The 21,051-nt window shown below is 47.5% G+C and overlaps 1 protein-coding gene across 1 annotated transcript in view; it reads left to right on the forward strand.

Moving 5' to 3' along the window:
* Positions 1-21,051, forward strand: part of PTPN5 (protein tyrosine phosphatase non-receptor type 5) — a 542,249-nt gene that overhangs the window by 214,604 nt on the left and 306,594 nt on the right. The window lies entirely within an intron of this gene.

A 21,051-nucleotide genomic window follows, 5' to 3' on the forward strand; every position in this document is an offset into this window, starting at 1 on the left:
GTCCCTAAACATGAAGGCCATGTGGAAGGAATATGGGGTAACCTACAAGTTCTTCACTCCTTGCCACCCCCAAATCAATGGGTTGGTTGAGAGGGGTGGTCAACCGTACCCTCAAAGGCATCATAATGGGGCTACCCGAACCCATGAAGTGTAATTGGGACATTCTACTGCCTCGTCTTTTATTTTCCTACAGGGAGGCACAGCAGAAGGGGGATGACTTCAGCTCTTTTGAACTTCTTCTGGACGGGGCACCCTGTGATAGACCTCTCAGTTTGGTGATGGAATTCTGGAACCAAGCTGCCAGGAAGCCAACCTAGGATGTATTTAGCTAAATGCTGGCCTTCTGCAACTAGACATCCCGCTTCCGGAAACTTACCCAGGAGAAACTGGAATCTAGCCAGGAGGATATGAAACACTGGTATGACTAGAATACCACTCTGGTTGATTTTCATCCTGGTCAAAAGTTGTGGGTGATGGCGCCTGAGGAGCCCTGTGCTCTGCAAGACTGCTGGTTGGGGCCTTTTGATGTAAAGGAGTGCAAGAGAGAAGTCACTTACCGGGTGGACTTGCAGACTCCTATGAACCCTTTGAAGGTTCTACTCTTGAACAGCCTCAAGCACCACTTTGAGAGGTCTGAGTTGACCATGCTCTTGGTCGCTGATGATGGGGAGGAAGAGGAGATTGAACCTCTCCTCGACCTTTCTTCCAAAGAGCAGGATGGTTAAGTAGAGGGTGTGAACCTCTCCCCTACTTTGACCCTAGATCAACAGAGAGACTGTCTCCGGTTGCTGGGACAGTTTGCATCTCTGTTCTTACTCTTCCTAGGAGTCACCCATTGGTGTATTCAGGATGTGGATACTGCCTGTTACGCACAAAACTTACAGGTTGACTGACAGAGTGAGGGCAACTATCAAGGATGAGGTTTCCAAGATGCTAGCACTTAGGGTTATTGAGCCCTATAAAAGTAATTAGTCAAGCCCAGTGGTTTTGGTCCCCAAGGCTGCACTAGCCGGTGTCACACCAGAACTATTGTTCTGTGTGAACTACTGTGGGCTATATGTGGTCACCAAAACTGACGTGCGCCCCATCCCCAGAGCTGTGAGCTCATTGAGCTGGCAAGTTCCTCAGCACTTTTGATTTAACGTCTAGGTACTAGCAGATTGCCTTGACTGAGGGGGCACAAGAGAGGTCAGTGTTCTCAATGCCAGAAGGGCACTACCAGTTCTGTGCCATGTATTTTGGGTTCAAGAACACCCCTGCCACCTTCCAGAGGTTGATCAACCAGGTCCTAGCTGGGTTGGAGAACTTCAGTGCCGTATACCTTGACAACATTGCAGTCTTCAGCTCCAGTTGGAAGAACCATTTGCACCACCTCAAAGAGGTGCTGCGGGCCGTGCAGAGTGCATGCCGAACTATCAAGGCAAGTAAATGCCAGACAGGGCAGGGTTCTGTGGTTTACCTGGGACACCAAGTAGGGTGTGGCCAGGTGCAGCCCCTGCAACCAAAGATCAAAACCATTCTGGCTTGGATGCCCCCCAAAATCCAGACAGAAGTGAGAGCCTTCCTAGGCCTCACTGGCCCTTACAGGAGATTCGTCAATGGATATGGAACCATTGTTGCCCCGCTGACACAGCTGACTTCCAAGAAGCAGCCACGTCAGATGATCTGGAGGCATGCCAGACCACATTTGACTCCCTGAAGAAGTCCATGTGCATGGTGCCCGTGCACAAGGCCACTGACTTCTCCACAAAATTCTTTGTATAGACTGATGCTTCAGAGCATGACATGAGGGCACTGCTTTCACAGCTAAATGAAGAGGGATTAGATAACCCTGTAGCCTTCATTAGTAGGCGGTTACTTCCCAGGGAACAGAGGTGGAGCACAATAGAAACAGGTTTCTGTGGTTGGGGCTCTAGAGAAGCTAAGCCCTAATTTTTGGGGATTCACTTCTGGGTTCAGACAGACCACAGACCTCTCAGATGGTTGATGAAGATAAGGGTGAGAATCCTAAACTATTGATGTGGTCCATATTTCTACATGGAATGGACTTTATGGTGGAACGCTGTCCTGGAACAGGACACACTAACGCTAGTGATCTTTCCAGGTTTTTCCACCTCAGTGAAGAGAACTCCTAAGGGATTAAGTAGCTCTCCCCACTTTCTGCTGGGGAGAATAATAAAAAAAATTTACCTGTCCTGCCACCAACACTTCGGTGTTCCTCTTCATTCTTGATGGCATACCAGCAGTTCCTGGGACACCAGCATAGGATCACCACCCAATCCAGATGCTGCTCTCATAGCATGAGAGCAGCAACCGGATTGGTCGCCGCTCAGACAGTGGCTTAGTGCCTATGGCATGTTAGACCTCGCATCTTTTGGCGTGGTTTGCCCTGACTTTTTGCCTTCTGCTCCTCCCGTTTTTGACTTGTGCTGAACTTAAGAACTATGTGCACTTTTTCACTGCTGACCAGTGAGAAAGTGCATGTACTCTGTGTTCAAAATGTAATGGCATTTCGGTTCTCCATGATTGGCATATTTTATTTACCTATAAGTCCCTAGTACAGTGCACTACATGTACCCAGGGCCTGTAAATCAAATGCTACTAGTGGGCCTTCAGCACTGATTATGCCACCGAGGTGAGTAGCACTTTAAACATGTCTCAGGCCTTCCACTGCAGAGCCTGGATGTGCAGATTTTAACTGCTATTTCAACTTGACAAGTTAAACTACTTAGACATAAATCTTCCTTTTTATGACACATCGATCATCCCTGGAGCAGACCCTGGAGAGCCTGTGGGCAGGCTGCAGTGTACCTAAAAGATAGGACATGTGCCTTTCAATTTTATGTGTCCTAGTCAGCTTTATGTGTCCTAGTAGTGAACTACTTTCAAATTCATATTTCAGTCCTGCAAGGCCTATCTCTCCCATAGGGTAACATTTAAGCTGCCTTATAACATTTAACAAGGGCAACTTTCAATGGGGAAATAATAGGAGAAGTATGTTTGGTGTCTCTAGAATCACAATTTAAAAGCACATCTTTTAGTGAAGTTGGGTTTTAAATTTCAGGTCTGAAAATACCACTTTTAATGAATGAATGAATGAAAAATGTATTGTTCAGTTAGTAAAAACTTACAATTAAAAACACCTTTATACAATTCTTCTTACATTTCATGCATAATCAATTCCATATCCATATTTAAAAACCACATAATTAAAAAGTACTATTCATCAATTCATAAAAACCGAAGATAAAGAAAAAAATATATATATATAAAACAATCCTCATTGTCCACAGTTAATCAGTTTCTTCTCCACTATTTCTATTAACTTCAAAAGTCTGCCCGTGAATTGCAAACTTTCTCCTTGTAAACTGGCTATAACTGCTTGTTGACATGTTCGTATCATTTGACTGTTAAAGTCCGACCTCAGCAGCCTCATACGTTCAACTATTAAAGCGGGACAACTACAAATGATATGAAAAATATCTTCTCTCTTGTTGTTACTGCGGCGACATGTCCTCTCCTACTCATTTTTTTCCAAGCAGGGGCGTCTCCAAGAAATTGGCTATTTCCAAATCAGAGATTCATAAACTTCAACTTTGCCCTTTGGCTATTTAAGTCTCTTAGATAGCTCAGAGGTTTTAACATACCGTAGGAAGCAATAACTGTCCAGGCATGGGATCTCTTTGCCAATACTGCTTTATCCCATAACGAGGACAAGTTTTTTACTGCACCCATTTATTACTTTATTAAAAGCCACCTGTGAGAGGGGTAAAGCCCATAATTGTAACGCCTTAAACGTGTCTATCGCCAGATTAAAATATTCATGAGCCTGCTTATGTTTACTATCACATATTGCCTCCCAGACCACTGTCATAAGCGAGGAGTTATTATTCCTTCTAAGTTTATGGCCAAATTTTAAATATGCTCCTAAGCTGTTTAGGTTCTGTCGTTTGAGTCCGAACTCAAGTCGGATTTGCGCTGGTGAAGTCTGCCGAGGAAGATTAAACAGGCGTCGGTAGGACCCTGTCACTAGTTTGTCTATGGTGTTATCAGCACATCCTCTTAAAGTCTCTGCTCCATATGCGAGAGATGGAACATGTTTAACTTATATGACTTGTAATAATAGATTGAGGGAAAACCCTTTTAAAATATTCTATAGTGTGGCAAATGATTTATTTCTTCTCTGTAGTGCCGCGCACTGATTTTTACCCGTACCCCTAGCATCTATTATAACACCCAAATATCTATACTCAGATACAGATTCTTAGACAGAACCTTCCATTCTCAATATAGGTCTTGCAGCCAACCCCCTTGTCACCAGCATTGTTTTTGTCTTTTTTAAGTAAATTTTTAACCCATGAGTAGAGGCATAATGAGCACTTTCACTAATTAATCTCTGCAACCCCACCTTTGTGTAACTTATTAATACAATATCATCGGCATGCAGTGAATGCGAAACCCTAAAACCTGCCACAGTTGGGGAGTGAGAATTAATATAATTCAGCCCTGATGAGATATCAGCTAAATACAAGTTGAATAAGGTAGGGGCCAAAACACATCCTTGCTTCAACCCGTCCGTTATCATCATTTTTTTGACAGTACTGTACCCTGTCCCAACCTTACTCTCGTCCAGGTATTGGTATACAATAATTGTATCGCTCTCAGTAAACTAGGTGCAATTACCATTTTCGATAATTTGTTCCAAAGAATATTGCTTTGCACAGTGAAGAAAGCCGAGCTAAAATCAATAAAACACAAATGAAGATTCATCCTACGGCGCCTGGCCATTTCCATTATGAGAACTAACATTTGAATGTTAATAATCGACCACATGCCATTAATAAACCCTGTTTGATTCCTTGGAAGTAGATTACTGGCATCAACCCAAGCCGTTAGCTCGTCCAGCAGACATTTAGCAAAAAACTTTGCTTCACAATCCATTAAAGCTATAAGTCTATAATTAGCAGGATCCGAGGCTTGACCAGCTTTGAAAATCAGGGCCAAAATTGAGCCCCTCCATTTATCGGGGACTTCTTCCTTCATCAGAACATAATTAAATAAGATTGACAATTTCTTTGCCCAATGTTGCGGATTTTCTTTAAATAGGGCTTGAGGAAGGCCATTAGGCCCTGGAGCACTACTCCGTCGGCTAGAACTTATAATTTTTTCCACTGATATATGCTGGATCATTAGCTGGGTATTTTCCATTATATTGTCGTTGTCCCTTAAGTTGTCAGCTGTACCTTCTTCCATTGGACTTATTATATTTCTTATGTCACCTGTCATGGATCCCAAATGCTTTTTCCAGAATTCTTCCGATATATTTGTAGTTACTTGTTGTTGTTTCCTACCATTGGCTTGATTTACCAGTCTCCAAAACTCACGTGCATCTTTGCGTTTTGCTGCATAATTGATTTTACTCCAGAACAGATCTAGTTCGGCTTTTGTTTATATCCATACCTCTTTTTTATAGAGTGGCCTTAGTTTTGGTAATATCTCACTCCTGACACTGGAGGTTGCATGATTTCTTAGGACCCTCAAGGCATGGCTCAATTTCCTTTTCGCTATTTTAAGTTGAACAGACATTTTTTGGGGAAAAGACATAGCCGTTGCTACCATGCCTTTTGAACGTACAGCATTTTTCTCTACTAGCTGAATTATGAACTGCTCCCAAAGGGTCAAAGGATTTTGATCTATTTTATTTGACTCTTCTTCCCACTGGTCTCTTGCTTGCTATTCGATGTTTTGTATGCTATTTACTGACCAGTTTAACCTCTTGTAATTAAGACCAATAGACTGCCCGAACTCTGGGGCCGTTTGTTCGTATCGGATAATATTTAGATTGAGGCTGATCATTTGTGGCTGGTCATCACTTTAAAGCTGATTGCCCAGCTTGTAGCTTATTATCGATTGATATAATGGGAGGGATACTAAGGTGTAATCAATAACAGCTTTTGATTTTACAGCGAAATGAGTCGCTTGAGCTGTAATGTCCGGATCCACCCGGCCATTCAGAACTCGAAGGCCATGATGCTACAGATTTCTCACCACTTCTTTACCCATTCTGTCAGATCATTGTTTAATTGCTTCGGTTGCCGGGTTATGCCAAATTTGATCAATCACATCCAATATTTGGTCCCTAGGCCTCACCTGGAAGAAATTCATATTAAAATCACCTGTCAAGAGGATCCAAGGAGCTGGATTCATCATGCTTTGTGATAACAATAGACTCAGGGCCATATGTAGATAAATTATATTTACCGATTCATAAATACCGAATTTTACCGATTCGGTATTTATGAATCGGTAAATAGTATGTAGGTAAACAATCGGTAATTATTACCGATTCGGTAAATATCGGTATTTATGAATAGGTATTTACCGAATCGGTAATAATGCATCCCTTCCCATTCATTACTATGGGCCTGGAGGCCCATAGGAATGAATGGGACGCCATTTACTATTACCGATTCGGTAAATACCGAATCGGTAATAGGGGAAGCATAATCATGGGTGGCAGGGTGTCACATTGACACCCTGTTGCACCCCTGATTCGTGCATGTGTGCACATGTGGCACACATACATGCCCTAAGGGCATGTATGTCTGCCACATGGCACTTTTAAAGCAGCCAAATTTAGCTTTTTGAAAGGTATTCGTTATTTAACATCAACCTTTAGTTGGTGTTAAATACCGAATCCTTACTACTGAAATTCACTCACTTGAGTGCTCCCTACATATGATTTAAGGATTCGATAATTTACCGAATCTGTATTTTACCGATTCGGTATTTTACCGATCCCTTACCGAGTCGGTAAATTACCGAATCCTTAAATCATGCCTCCTACATCTCAAATGCCTAAATACCGGTCGGTAACGGGATATTTACCGAATTTCGTCCGTTACCGACCGGTATTTAGCTACCTACATGAGGCCCTCAGTATCTTATCTATTGTTTCTTTTTGCCTGCTGCCAAGGGGATGCGTGTATACATTTATTATCATCAAAGTTGTCATATTTCTTGGGCTAAGAGGCCAGACCTTAATTGCTTGAATGTTCGAATGATCAATTTCCACTTCTTCAATCTTTATTTTTAAGGCCACTGTTACATATAGAGCCACACCTCCTACTGCACGCCCCTTCAATTTTGTTTTAATTGCTGGCTTGCCATAGCATGAGTATGCCGGTAACTTAATTTCCTCTTGTGCCCATGTTTCTAGAAAGAGGATTATCTGAAACCTTCCAATCTATGTTAAAAATTCGTGATCGTCTACCTTTGCTGCCAGATCCTCTATATTCCATGAACAGATGTCAACTTTGTTTTTGTGACCAACGATACAGGTTTTATCCTGTCAATATCTTAAGTCTTTGTCTGTCCTGATATTCAGGGCACTCTGGAGCCAAGACCAATCCGATTTTGAATAGAGGGTTTTGCTCATCATGGCGTCCGTGTAGTTATCTGCCTGACGGGTTATATTATCCCTTAAAGGAGTGATTGAGCTACTCCTTGCCCCCTTTCAGATCGACGTTATGCCCCTATTACTGCTTTTTATTGTCCATTTGTAGACTTTTCATTGGTTTTTGACTTCCCCTACCACATTCCTCACCAACCTTCTTAAGCCGACTTTTGCCACCATTCGGTTTTAGGAACTGTGGATAGGGTTCCTCCTTTTCCCTTATCATCTCAATACCCCATGTTTCAAATTTCTCTTTTTCCGCCCATAGTTGGTCCGCTACCTCTGCTGTCACCCATGTGATCACTGTCGATTCCTCACCTCCCCACATTGGGTTGCTTACAAATGTAACTGAATGTATATCCGTGGACTCTATGTGTTGTAATGTCGCTATTTCTTTGGTCATCCGAATCATAGATCCTCTATTTATTCGATCAAAGTGACCCCTGGATTTATATTTTGGTACAAATGTCGTTTTACAGTGGATACTAGGCGAGCTGGGCCGAATAGACCTCTCTCTTTGACCCTGCTGAATAGTGCAGACTATTTCCTGCTGAATATCCTTAACCTGCCCTAATTCATTTTGGTCATTCTTTCCCTATTGACATTCGTCCTGCGGTCGTTGCCTCTGCTCCCCTTATAGATCATTATCATTCCTTAATGATTGTTCCCTTACTTGCATTCTGATCTCCATTTCATCTTTCTCCTCCAAGTCTTTTTCTACTTCCGGAGCGTTGTGCAATCTTTCCAAAAGCTCCACCAACTTAACTGTTTTACTTTGGATTGTAAGTTCATGTTTTATCGATTTGGCCTGGACAGACCCCTGTTGGTTCTCTTCCATTTGTCTCTCCTTTACCTTCATCCTTGTTTTCCCTTTCACGCTAGCTGGTATAATCTCATTCTCCTTCCCCACATTATTTTCCCTTACCTCGTCATCATTCTTTTTTTTCCGGTAGCGCCACTTGATTTCCTAATTTGGGGCAAAAAATTGGATACACCTTCCCTTGGATACATGGATTATTCTCCACATCTTTTTTATTGTGGCTTTTCCTAAGTCTTTTTCTCTGTCTCTTAGAAAGCTTACATGTTTTGGCGATTTGAAACACTCAATCAAGATGAAATGCGAGATAAGCAGTACTCGCGCGAGCGTGAATGCGCATATACACACGTGTATGAATGCGCTTGAAATTTCTACTTTGCCTGCTGTTCCAGTAGAAGAAAAAATTACTTTAAAGGCTGGTATGTCGTAATGTCGTAACGCGAGACAAATAGCGCTCAAGGCAAAGCAATTGACAGGTGATACACACACAGCGCTCGAGCTTGTTGCTAGGTAACGTTCAAACGTAGTAGAAGTCTTGAAAATAGCGCAACATAAATAAAATTCACAGATTTCCACTGTATGACGAGGTGAGATGGGGAGAGGAAATGAAAATATAAGTCTCTCACCCTGGTTGTTCACTTACTGGTAAACAGTGATGTCTTTAAATGAAATAATGCACAGACTTAAATCACCAAAGGCACATCACCAGATACAAAGAGACTCTACTCACCGATAGCAAAATTCACTAATATACTGATGACACACTGGTATACTTGAAAGTTTCCTCCACTTCAAGCCTATAATGCCCTAAAATAAATTACTAATATTACTTTAGCAGTGGTGGCCACCACAAAACTCCAGTGGGGAGGCAGGGGGTAAGTGAGATATAAAAATGTACCTGTCCTGCCGGCGACGCATTGGTGCTCCTCTTCAGTCCTGATGGTGTCCCAGCAGACACTGGGACACCATCACAGGCTCCACACCCAATCCAGACGCTGCTGTCATAGCATGGGAGCAGCACCAGGATTGGTCTGAGCGACCTCGCTTGCCGCTCCGATGGGGCCTTAGTGCCTCTGGCGTTTCTCCAACTCGGCTGAGCAACACAGTTGGGTTGGAGAAACCTAAGTGTGCATGTCTGTTTGACTGGCCTAAGACGGCCGACCAAACCAATATGCACACTTTACAGTAAACACTACCCCTCCTCCCTGCCATGCCTTGCCCAGCCCCGTCCAAGACTCCCTGGCTCATTCAGTCAGCGGAAAAACAAATTATAATATTTTTATACTATCATTTTATTGTCTGCTGACTGATTCAGTGGGGCGACGCTCCTCCACCACTATGGAGGAGCCGCCTCTGCACTTTAGACTTTTGACCATGGTGTGTTGCAGTTAGCTGTAATAACTAGTAAAAGAGATTGGGTAATCTAAACAGTCGTTGTCACCAATTGATGAGCAGTGCTTTTTTGCATGTGTTCAAAAATATTTTCTTTGCTGCAAATACAAAATTTATAATATGCCTACACCTGGATAATGTTACCTCATGAGTCCAGCCATTCATGTGTAAGAGAAGTCATCAAACATGTAGTTAATTGTTACTCTGTTCAGTGAGGTATAATTTTCGGCTGTAACTATTTCTAATTTGCAAAATACACAGCTGAAAGTCTGATTTAATTGTTGAGAGTCTCTACATATAGGGAAAATTATTTTGAGGTCTATAAGTAATATATGTATTTAATTTGTATCAATTTAATCCTTGGGCTCTTTTAATTTTTTATGTTGGCAGAGTTTAACAAATCATGGGAATCTGCATTTCTGCGATACTTTTAATTGCATCCCATACCGTTCCCAGAATGTGTAATTATCTACCCACTCAGATAACATTTGGCGTAACATTCTGATCCCTTTATCTCCCCGCCAAGACAAGCCATCTTTTAAAAAAAAGAGATAAGCCAATTACGCTCGATAACAAAGTATGGTAACTTTGTTATTGCTGCCACTTTAATGGTTTGTTTGTTACATTCCATTGCCATCAGTTACCTAGGCACTGTACCTTACCTATACCAGTCCTTTATTAGTTTGAGGTTACTTCCCAGAGAACAGAGGTGGAGCGCAATAGAAACAGATTTCTATGGTCGGGGCTCTGAAGAAGCTAATGCCCTAATTGTTTGTGACTCACTTCTGGGTTCAGACAGACCACAGGCCCCTCAGATGGTTAATGAATATGTGGGTGAGAATCCTAAGCTATTGAGGTTGTCCATATTTCTACAGCGAATGGACTTTATGGTGGAACGCTGTCATGAAACAGCACACACCAACGCTAATGATCTTTCCAGGTTCTTCCACCTTAGTGAAGAGAACTCCTGGGGAGACTAATAAAACAAATGTACCTGTCCTACCACCAACATGTAGGTGTTCCTCTTCACTCCTGATGGTGTTCCAGCAGTTCCTGGGACACCTGCATGGTATCCCCACCCAATCCGGATGCTGCAGTCATAGCATGAGAGCAGCGACCGGATTGGTCTCAGTGGCCCCGTTTGCTGCTCAGACAGTGCCTTAGTGCCTATGGCGTGCTAGACCTGGCATCTTTTGGCGTGATTTGCCCTGAATTTTTTTTTTTTTTTTAATCTTTTTATTAAATTTGCAAACACAAAAGAGAACAAACACCACTCATCTAGTTTCAGGCTTAGGAGGAAAGTACTCCAAACGAATTTCCACAATGCAGTACAGGTACATTTGCGACATAAAGACATTCCATATGTATCATACTGTCGTTCCCATCCCCAACCACTGTTAGCGAAAGGGGAACTACTCTTGGTCACTGAGTTCAGATTCTGATGCATCGGGCGGGGGCTCACATATATTCCCTCTGTACACATTCCACCCACCCCACACCTGGGACCATTTTTTGGGGCACCCTCTATGTATATATACAGTTTTTTCAACCACCATTACATGGTCCATGTCACGTGCTATATTGCGTTTTGCCAGCATGAGCCCCAACGTCACCCAGAGCTGCGTTATTCTCTTATGGTCCGTTTGTTCCCAGATGTTGAGGAGACATCGCCGAGGCTCCGGGGGCGTCAGGACTCTGGTCACCTGGGAGAGCGTGTGCAACACCCCCTTCCAATAAAGCGCTATGACTGGGCATTCCCATAGGGTGTGAAAGAAAGATCCCTCGTGGCCACAGTTCCTGAGACATTGCGGGGACTCCGCCCGTTGCAATTTAAATAGGAGTGTACGGGTGTAATAGGTGCGGTGCAAAATTTTTAGTTGGACCAGCCTTAACTTGGACGATATGCCCACCTCTTTGGGGGATGACAGCGCAGACTGCCACTCCGTCTCATCTAAGTCTCCGAGTTCTGCCTCCCATTTACTCTTAAGGGTCAGGAAGGGATCAGGGCGATTATTTATTATTTTCCGGTATGTTAGGGACGTCGCTCTTTGAGTAAGATGTTCCGTGAGGAGCCGGTCCTCCAGGGGCGATGACTCCGGGAGCCGTGTCCCAGGTGGAATCGCCGCCCGGAGTGCGTGGTGAATTTGTAAGTATCGGAACCGTTCTGTATCTGCCAGGTCGTAGTCTGCCTGTAATTGGGTAAAAGTGATCACCTCTCCCCGCTTCCAGAGGTCCCCGACCCTGGAGATACCAATTAGATCCCACTGGTGGAATCCCTTGGTGGTGCATAGTACCCCAAGCTGTTTTGTGTCCCAGAGAGGCGTAGCTTGGGTAATCCTTCCGGCCCACCCCATTGTTCGCTGTGCCGCAAACCATATCCGGAGGGTGTGTGCTGCAGGCCCCGCCGGAACGTGACCTTTTTTCGGGTTGTAGAGGGCTCCCACCACCCCTTCTGCCCCTAGCAGTTGCCTATCCATACGGTAAGCAGGGTCATCACCAGGCGCATGGAGCCATTGGTTTATAATCATAAGTTGCGACGCCCAGTAATAGGTTTTGATATCTGGGAGGGCTATACCGCCATCGTACCAGCCACTGGTGAGCTTGTGTAGAGCTATCCGAGGCGCCTTGTCCTCCCATAGGAGGCCGGTGACCTCTGCGTTGATAGCCGTGAAATAAGAGGGTGCAACCGGGAAAGGGGTATTTTGTAGCATGTATAGGAATCTAGGGAGGGCCAGCATTTTGAAAAGTGAAGCCCTTCCCAGCAGTGTCAGGGGCAAGGTGCGCCAGTGCTTGACGTCAGTACGGAGTCTTTGCAGGGGCTTAATTAGATTTTCAGCCATAAATTTGTCGCGATCCGCAGTTACATAGATGCCGAGATATTTGAATCCTTCATTGGCCACTCGAATATTACAGCTCCTCGGAAGGCGAGGCGGGGAGCCTCGGAGCATATAAAGGATGGATTTCTCCCAATTGATCTCATAGCCTGACCTCTTCCCGTACGATGCACATATGTCGAGGAGGCAGGCAATGGAGCGTGCCGGCGAGGCAAGGTACAGCAGGACATCGTCCGCATATCGGGAGATACGATCCTCCCACCCCATCGTCCATTTGAGGCCCCGGATCACTGGGTCCTGTCGCACCCATGCCGCCAAAGGCTCCAGAGCCAGAGCAAAAAGGAGCGGGGAAAGGGGGCATCCCTGTCTCGTCCCCCGACCCAAAGGAAAGGCGTCCAAAACGTGGCCGTTTACTACCACCTGTGCAAGTGGCTGGCTGTATAGAAGCTGAATCCACGCGCAAATCTTGGGGCCCAGTCCCATGTGACGAAGAACGGCAAACAGGAAAGGCCATTCTACCCTATCGAACGTCATCCGCGCATCTAATGACAGGATGGCCGCGTCCTCCTCTATCGAGGAGCGGCACGCAACAATTCCATGTAGACGTCGTATATTTAGAGCAGTGTTTCGGTGGGGCATAAATCCCGACTGGTCCGGTGTATTAGGGTCGAGAGGTATGGCTGTAGTCGTGTCGCCAGTACCTTGGCTAGGATCTTCGCCTCTACGTTCAGTAACGAGATCGGGCGGTAAGATGAACATTCGTGCGTCGGTTTGTTAGGTTTCGGGATCGCCACTATCGTAGCCATCCTCTGATCGCGGGAGAGGATCCCGGTCGATAGACCGTCCCTATACATGGCCAGTAGGTGCGGGACTACCAGTGAGGAGTTTTGTTTATAGTATTCAATCGGGATTCCATTAGGCCCCATCGCCTTCCCGGTGCGGAGGGCCAGAATCGCCAGTGTAAGCTCCTCAGCCGTCAGGTCCGCCTCCAGGGCCTCAACGCCCGAAGGGGTCAGTCTCGGCATTGTGATGTCCCGAAGGAAGATCTCATTATCAGCAACGGTAGAGGAGGCCTCCGGAGTGTAGATCATTTTGTAGTGGGCCGCGAAAGCCCCCGCTATTTGCCTCGGCTCCGAGGTAAAGTCCCCGTTGCCTAGCCGAATCCGAGCCACCCAACGCGCCGCGCGTTCCCCTTTTTCCAGCCATGCCAGCAGTTTGCCTGTTTTGTCCCCTATTTCGTAGATCGTATCCTGAGTCGCCACCTGTTTAGCGCGTGATGCCTCCCAAAGATGGGACCTGTATTCCTGCTGCGCCATGCGTACTTTATGTGCCGAATCATCGTCTGCCTGCGTTGCATGATGCGCTTCCGCCTCACTCACCCCTCGCTCGAGCTCCAGCACTGCGAGTCGCTGGGTTTTCTTGTGAGCCGTAATGACGGAGGCGGCCTGACCGCGTAGGATTGTTTTAAAAGCCTCCCAGAGGGTTGCCGGGCTCCTGACGGAATCAGTGTTTTCAGTGAAATAGTGTTTGGTCGCCGTTTTAAGGGCCTTACTGATTTTAGGGATTTTGAGATATCCGGGGTGGATCGGGAATACAGTGCGTTTACACAGGTCGACGGTCGCAAACGAGATGACCACAGGTGAGTGGTCCGAAATACCCCTAGGGAGGTGCGATACTTCGGTCACCCCTTTGAACCCGGCGGGTGATGTGAAGATATAATCTATGCGGGAAAGGGTGTTGTGTGCCCCGGAAAGAAAGGTGTATTGTCTCTCCTCTTGCCTATACGCCCTCCATGTGTCTATGAGGCCCAGCGCCCCAGTAAATTTTTGGAGAATGGAGGTGTCGCCGCCATGTGCCCTGTATGATGACCTATCTAGTGACGGGTCCATGGTCGCGTTAAAGTCCCCGCCCATGATAAGCTCTCCTTGTAGTAGCGCCAACAGGAATTCACCCAATGCCCTAAAGGAGGTCTGGTGTAGTGTTGGGGGGATGTAGACGGTCACCAAATTGTACACCTTCCCCTCCCATTGGCAGGTCAGTGCCGCAAAGCGACCATGCTCCTCCCGACGAGAGTCAAGAAGAATCAGGGGGGAAAGTTTATTGATCAATATGCCCACCCCTCTGGACCCCGTCGTGAACTCCGAATGTATCGCCATCTTAAACCCCACCTATCTAGGGCTTTGGTGGTAGTGCCCCCTAAATGCGTTTCTTGCAAGAGTGCCACCGCAGGCCCTCTACGCTTGAGATACTGCAGCACTAGTCCCCGTTTGATCTTGTCCCCTAATCCATTAACGTTCCAGGACAGAATACTGAAAGAAGGACAGCGCTGCTGTGTATGGACGTCTATCAGTGGTCTCTTGAGTCATGTTAGGTGACGCCGTCGTCGTGGAGGGATGTGTGAAGTGCGCACGACCGTGTGTCGCCCTTGTGTGCCCGTACAGGCCTAGCAAGCCTAATAGACCGATGAGTAGTTGGTGAACCTGAAAGAAAACACAAACCAACATTCCAAAAATGCCCCAGTCCCCCCACCCCCCTCCCTGCCTCCCTGCCCAGCGGATTTAGAACTACCCGCCACCCCAACTCAGCAGAGTGCTTAGTTCCCATTAACTTGTTACTTGCGTATGGGGGGGAAGCCGCTCATTGTTCCGCCGCCGATCCCCACACCATATGCTTGTCCCTTCATGTATCCGACTGTCCGGAGAAACAAAAAGGCCTAGAATCATCAGCCCCTTATCGTTTCAGGGTCCCATCGGGCCGCCAGGCGCACCCCGGCCCCGGCCTGTCCACTATCCTCAAGTCCGGTTGTTCCTATACAGCCTCGACTTCAAGGCACGCCATCCTCCGCTCTCGACTCCTCGACATCCAGGTTCTTAGGGGAGGTGGAATGGCCGCCAGGGGCACGCTCCGCTCGACCCTTCGTTCTCGCTGGACGCCACCCCTCCAGCCACTCCGAGACCTCCGCAGGCGATGTAAAGAACCATGTGCGCCCCTCCGCCTCTACTCGCAGCTTCGCCGGGTATAACATTGAATATTTAAGTTCTCGAGTGCGGAGTTCCGCCTTGACCGCCGTGAAGTCTCTCCGTTGCCGCATCACTGTCGCAGTGTAATCCGGATATAGGGTGACTGTGCTGTGGTCCACCCGCAGCGGGGGGGCGTTACGCGCAGCCTGGAGGATTGCATCTCGGTCGCGAAAGTTGAAAATGCAGGCCAGGATCGGGCGTGGGGGGGCTCCAGGCCGAGGCCTCCCACCTGGTACTCGGTGCGCCCTTTCCACCAAGAAAAATTTGGAGAGCCCACGAGGCTGCAGCTGTTCGGTGATTAGTTTTTCCACAAAGAGGTCCAATGCCGGGCCGCGTTCACTCTCCGGCACCCCAACGACCCGGACGTTGTTTCTTCTGGACCTGCCTTCCTGGTCATCTAACTTGGCCAGCAGCTGTTTTTGCACCTGTTCAAGAGTTTGTATGCGTTTTTGATGGTCAGCCGTGTCGTGGGTGAGGGTTGCTGTAGTGGCCTCGACTTCCGTCAGTCTAGAGTTAATTTTAGCGACGTCTGCCCTGAGAAGCGCAACCTCCGTGGAGATCGTGCCGATTGAGGCCTGCATCTGGGTCAGCGTGGCCATGACATCTGCCAGCGTAAACTCCGTAGTCTTGTCCGGGGGGGGGGGACGCATTCAGGTCCTTGAGGAATGCAAACTTTTCCAGCTTCGCCTGTGCCCCTCCGCGGTGGCCCTTCCCCCCCATGTTGTCCGGCACCCGCTGTGTCTTCACCCGGTCTGTCTAGGCCCCGGGCGATCCGGGGAGCGTCCGACACGCGTGCGGGGTGGGCCAGGAGATGTCGCCGCTTGCTCCAGGGGCACTGATATGCCGTCTATATGTAGCTCCCCGGGTTTGGAAAGCACCTAATCTGGAGTCCCCAAAGCACTCGGGCCGCGCAGCAGCTCCCTACCGGGTCACTCAGAGCTCAATCCACTACTACGGTTTTCCCTTTGGGCTGCACCCTGCAATGTCCACTCCGCTATGTAAGGGCGGCTGGGCGTTACACACTGTGCCGTCTCTCCGGTGTGTTATCGCTGGTATTTATATTGCCACGAGCGCCTACGATCCATTCACCGCACCAACAGTGTCTCGGTCACACCCGCGGCGAGAGACCCCACGATGAAAGGCCAGCCGCACCAGGGGGCACGACTCCCAACGGGGCGCGCGACCAGCCAGTGGTCACAGTCAGCGGTGGTCGCGTCACTCCCAGATGTCCACTGTGCCCGTCTCCTGCAGCAGCCCACGTGGTGGACGAAGCATAGGTTGCCAGTGTCTGGACGCTGTAACGCCCCCCCCCCCCGCGGGTGACATTTCTTTCCCGTGGCGCCTGAAGGTCAGCTTTCCCAAGGGAGACACAGCCCCAGCCGGGGCTCGGGAGAGTTCCGCCGCTCATACGCTCAATGCAGGAGTCAGGCTGTCACCCAGGGCACTGTCCATAGTTGCAACGCTCCTTGCGCCAGCCTACTCTTGGTACACAAGCCCCATCGGGGGCCTTTTCCGAGTGCACCCTCGCAAGATCAGGCGCTCACACTCCCTCAGGCCGGACGCAAAATGGCCGCAGCGCGCACCCTCCAGGTTTGCCCGCGTAGTCTGGGTTGGAGTGCTCTCTTTCCCCTCCACTAACCTCTCCGTCGATGGCACCTCAACAACTCCTCTTCCCTGCTGCGGGCCGCCTCGTGGCACGGATCGCGGTCCGAGTGGCAGCAATCACGCCAGGGGGCATGAAGGGATATATAGGCTCCCCTCTGTGTTATTGTTCCGGCGATTCAGCTCTTTCGCTCGTGCAGTGGGGGCCGGCCAGACCGCTCCTTGATCGGGCCGAAGCCTCGTCCACGCCACCGCAGGAACCCGCAGGGGGCCAAGCGAATCAGGACTCCGCAGCGCCGGGGACCGGCTTGTCTTTCCAGCGCCCTCCTGCACGTAAGGCGACGCAGCTCCGCCTCACGTCCACTCCAGCTCGGGGAGCCGAGGCCCAGCGCCTCGCCTGCCCGTCAGCCCCGTAACTTCGGATAGGGGCGGTCTAGGGAGCTCTGAGTCTCATTGCCGGGATGCGGAGGCTTTCCGACACAAGAATATCATTCCCAAAAGTCGCTTTTGGGTGAAGGGTGGTCGGATATGTTCAGGATTATTGGCCGGCGTGGAGGAGCTCGCGGCTCAGGCGGCCATGTTCATCTCGAGCCCTTGCCCTGAATTTTTGCCTTCTGCACCTCCCGTTTTTGACCTGTGCTGAACTTAAGAACTATGTGCACTTTTCACTGCTGACCAGTGCGTAAGTACAGGTACTCTGTTCAAAATGTAATGGCATTTGGTTCTCCATGATTGGCATATTTGATTTACTTATAAGTCCCTAGTACAGTGCACTACATGTACCCAGGGCCTGTAAATCAGATGCTACTAGTGGGCCTGCAGCACTGATTGTGCTACCGACATGAGTAGCACTTTAAACATGTCTCAGGCCTTCCACTGCAGAGGCTCAGAGGTGCATATTTTAACTACCATTTCATCCTGACAAGTTAAACTACTTGTTAGACATAAATCTTCCTTTTTATGACACATAGGTCACCCCTGGAGTAGACCTTGGAGAGCCCATGGGCAGGTTGCAGTGTAGTTAAAAGGTAGGACATGTACCTTTCAGTTTTACATGTTCTGGTTGGGAAATACTTTCAAATTCATATTTCAGTCCTGCAAGGCCTGTCTCTCCCATAGGGTAACATTGAAGCTGCCATATAATATTTTACAAGTGCAACTTTCATTGGGGAAAAAAAGGAGAAATATGTTTGTTGTCTCTAGAACCACAATTTTAAAAGCACATCTTTTAGTGAAGTTGGGTTTGAGATTTCAGGTCTGAAAATGCCACTTTTAGAAAGATGCAAAAAGAGCAATTGATGGACAGAATGCAATACAATGTCATACATTCACCCCAGTACAGCGATCTGGGCATAAATCCATCGTTCTTTTGCTCCCTTTGCCATTCTTGTTTGAACCCAGCCATATGCAAATCAGTCTTGACCCTGTGCCCAATGGGAACAGTCCAGCCCGAACTGCCAGGCAATGTCCTCTCTGGACTAGAAACAAGCATCCTAGGACCGGTTTTGGGGTTTCACCCCTCATCAGCCAAGATAGCTTGACTCCAGTGGCATGGAGAGCATGGTCCTAGGATGCTTGTTTAGTTTAGACTGACTGGTCTGTGCTAAGCTATCAGAGGGTGAGCACAGTTAAACGTTTGGGGGCAGATCTATATTGGAGATGCGCCACTTTTACGCCGCCGTTGCGTCACTTTTGTGACGCAGCGGCGGTGTAAACCCTGCGCCACGTTGCGCCATATTTATATCGTGACGCATCTATGGAGATGCGTCACGATGTAAAGCCCTGCACCAGGTAAAACCTGCGTCAGGTTTCACGTGGGCGTGTCGACAGAGGGGGGGGCGTTCCGTCGCAGGAACGCCCCTGAAAAGTGACTCAGTCAAATCTATAAGATTTGACTGAGTCACTTTCCCAACGCTGATGCGCCAAAACCCTGCGCCTGCTTGAAGCAGGCGTAAGGCTTGACGCACCATGTTAGGGATAGGGTAGGTTGGAACAGTGCTGGAGTTGCGTCGCGCTTGCGACACAACTGAAGCACTGCGCCAACTTTACGCCATCGGATGCGTCACGCATCTGTTTATTCCTGCGCCATGATGCGCCGCATTGTAAATGCGGCGCATCATGTGTGGCGCAAGGGTAAACTTGCGTGACGCATCATTCCTGGCGCATCCTTGCTGATTTGCAGGGATGCGCCAGGAAACATAAATCTGCCCCTTAGTTTTTACTATACTTACCCTGACTAGGATTGTTGTTCCTGCTTGGATAGGGGGATACCTCTGCCAACCAGAAACAATTTCTAACAGTACGCAAATGACGAAGATGATGCCATTACGCCACATCCTGCAATTGAGATTTCATTCAGACAAAAAACCTTTTTGCTGGAGTACGGGAAAAAAAAGGAAGAAACTAAACTTAAGGAGCTGTTTTTTGCATCTTGTGTAATTTCCTTGCATCCTAAATGGAGACAAGGATGCCTTTCGTGCTAAAAATAATCAGAAACTAACACACCAGTATGTTGCGTAATAACATGTAATTTAATGTAATATTAGGGCAATGGTCTGGAGCTGTGTAGATATTCCCCCTTAGAGAGAAGTATTAGCAATTAGCTAGACTCTGCATTCACAGACGTCCCTTGCATCGTGCTGAAGCATGGAAGCCCTAAGCAGAAGCAAAGCTACTCCGAAGACTGACTGGTCTCTAATTGGAGTGAAAATACAGCATGTATCTGGTTCTATCTCACACTCTTCTTTTAATCCTAATGCCCCTCCCTGGACTGTTAATACTATGACACAGCGCCTACTATGGGACACATGCACCTGCATCATCTCCTTGTTTTCCTAATTTATCCTCTTCAGCTTTTACTGAAAGCAGGAGAGGACTAGGACTAATTATAAATATTGTGATCTTTTGGAGGACAGGTGGACAGGGTAGAGATATGTGCCAATGAATGATCACTTTGAGGTTGCAAAAGCAGCAAGGGTTGGTTTATTTTTTGGGAAACCTGTGACTGGCTCTTGACTATCTTTTGAATATAGCTGCCTTCAACACTCTTGATCATCCTACTCTTAACGCAATCTGAAGCCTCAAATGATATTCACTGACAATATCCTTCACGGTTTGTCTTTTTACCAATACAAGTGATTCTCTTTTTACCAATACAAGTGATGCTAGTTTGTTCACATGGGCACGTCCAAGTTTCTGAAGATCCCAGACGTTCTGTATACCCTGCGGAATCGCCCAGGATTTCATCTAGTCCCCTCTCATCTTCAACCTGTACTTGCAGCCTCTTGAGACTATACTCGCCGATAGCAAAATTCACTAATATGCTGATGACACACGGGTATACTTGAAAGTTTCCTCCGCTTCAAGCCTATAATGTCATAAAATAAATTAGTAATATTATTTTAGCAGTGGTGGCCATCATAAAACTCCAGTGGAGAGGCAGGGGGTAAGTGAGATATAATAAAAAAAAAATTACCTGTCCTGCCGGCGACGCATTGATGCTCCTCTTCACTCCTGAGGGTGTCCCAGCAGTCCCTGGGACACCAGCACAGGCTCCACACCCAATCCAGACGCTGCTCTCGTAGCATGAGAACAGCACCAGGATTGGTCTGAGCTGCCTCGTTTGCCGCTCACACGGGGCCTTAGTGCCTATGGCATTTCTCCAAATCGGATGTGCAACACAGTTGGGTTGGAGAAACCTAAGTGTGCATGTCTGTTTGGCTGGCCTAAGACGACTCACCAAACCAATATGCACATTTTACAGCAAACACTACCTCCTCCTCCCTGCCATGCCTGTCCCCACCCAAGACTCCCTGGCTCATTCAGTCAGCGGGAAAAAAAAGGATAATATTTGTATACTATCATTTTATTGTCTGCTGACTGATTCAGTGGGGCGACGCTCCTCCACCACTATGGAGAAGCCACCTCTAC

This window comes from Triturus cristatus, chromosome 3_1, assembly GCF_964204655.1.
Source record: "Triturus cristatus chromosome 3_1, aTriCri1.1, whole genome shotgun sequence".
Lineage (NCBI taxonomy): Eukaryota > Metazoa > Chordata > Amphibia > Caudata > Salamandridae > Triturus > Triturus cristatus.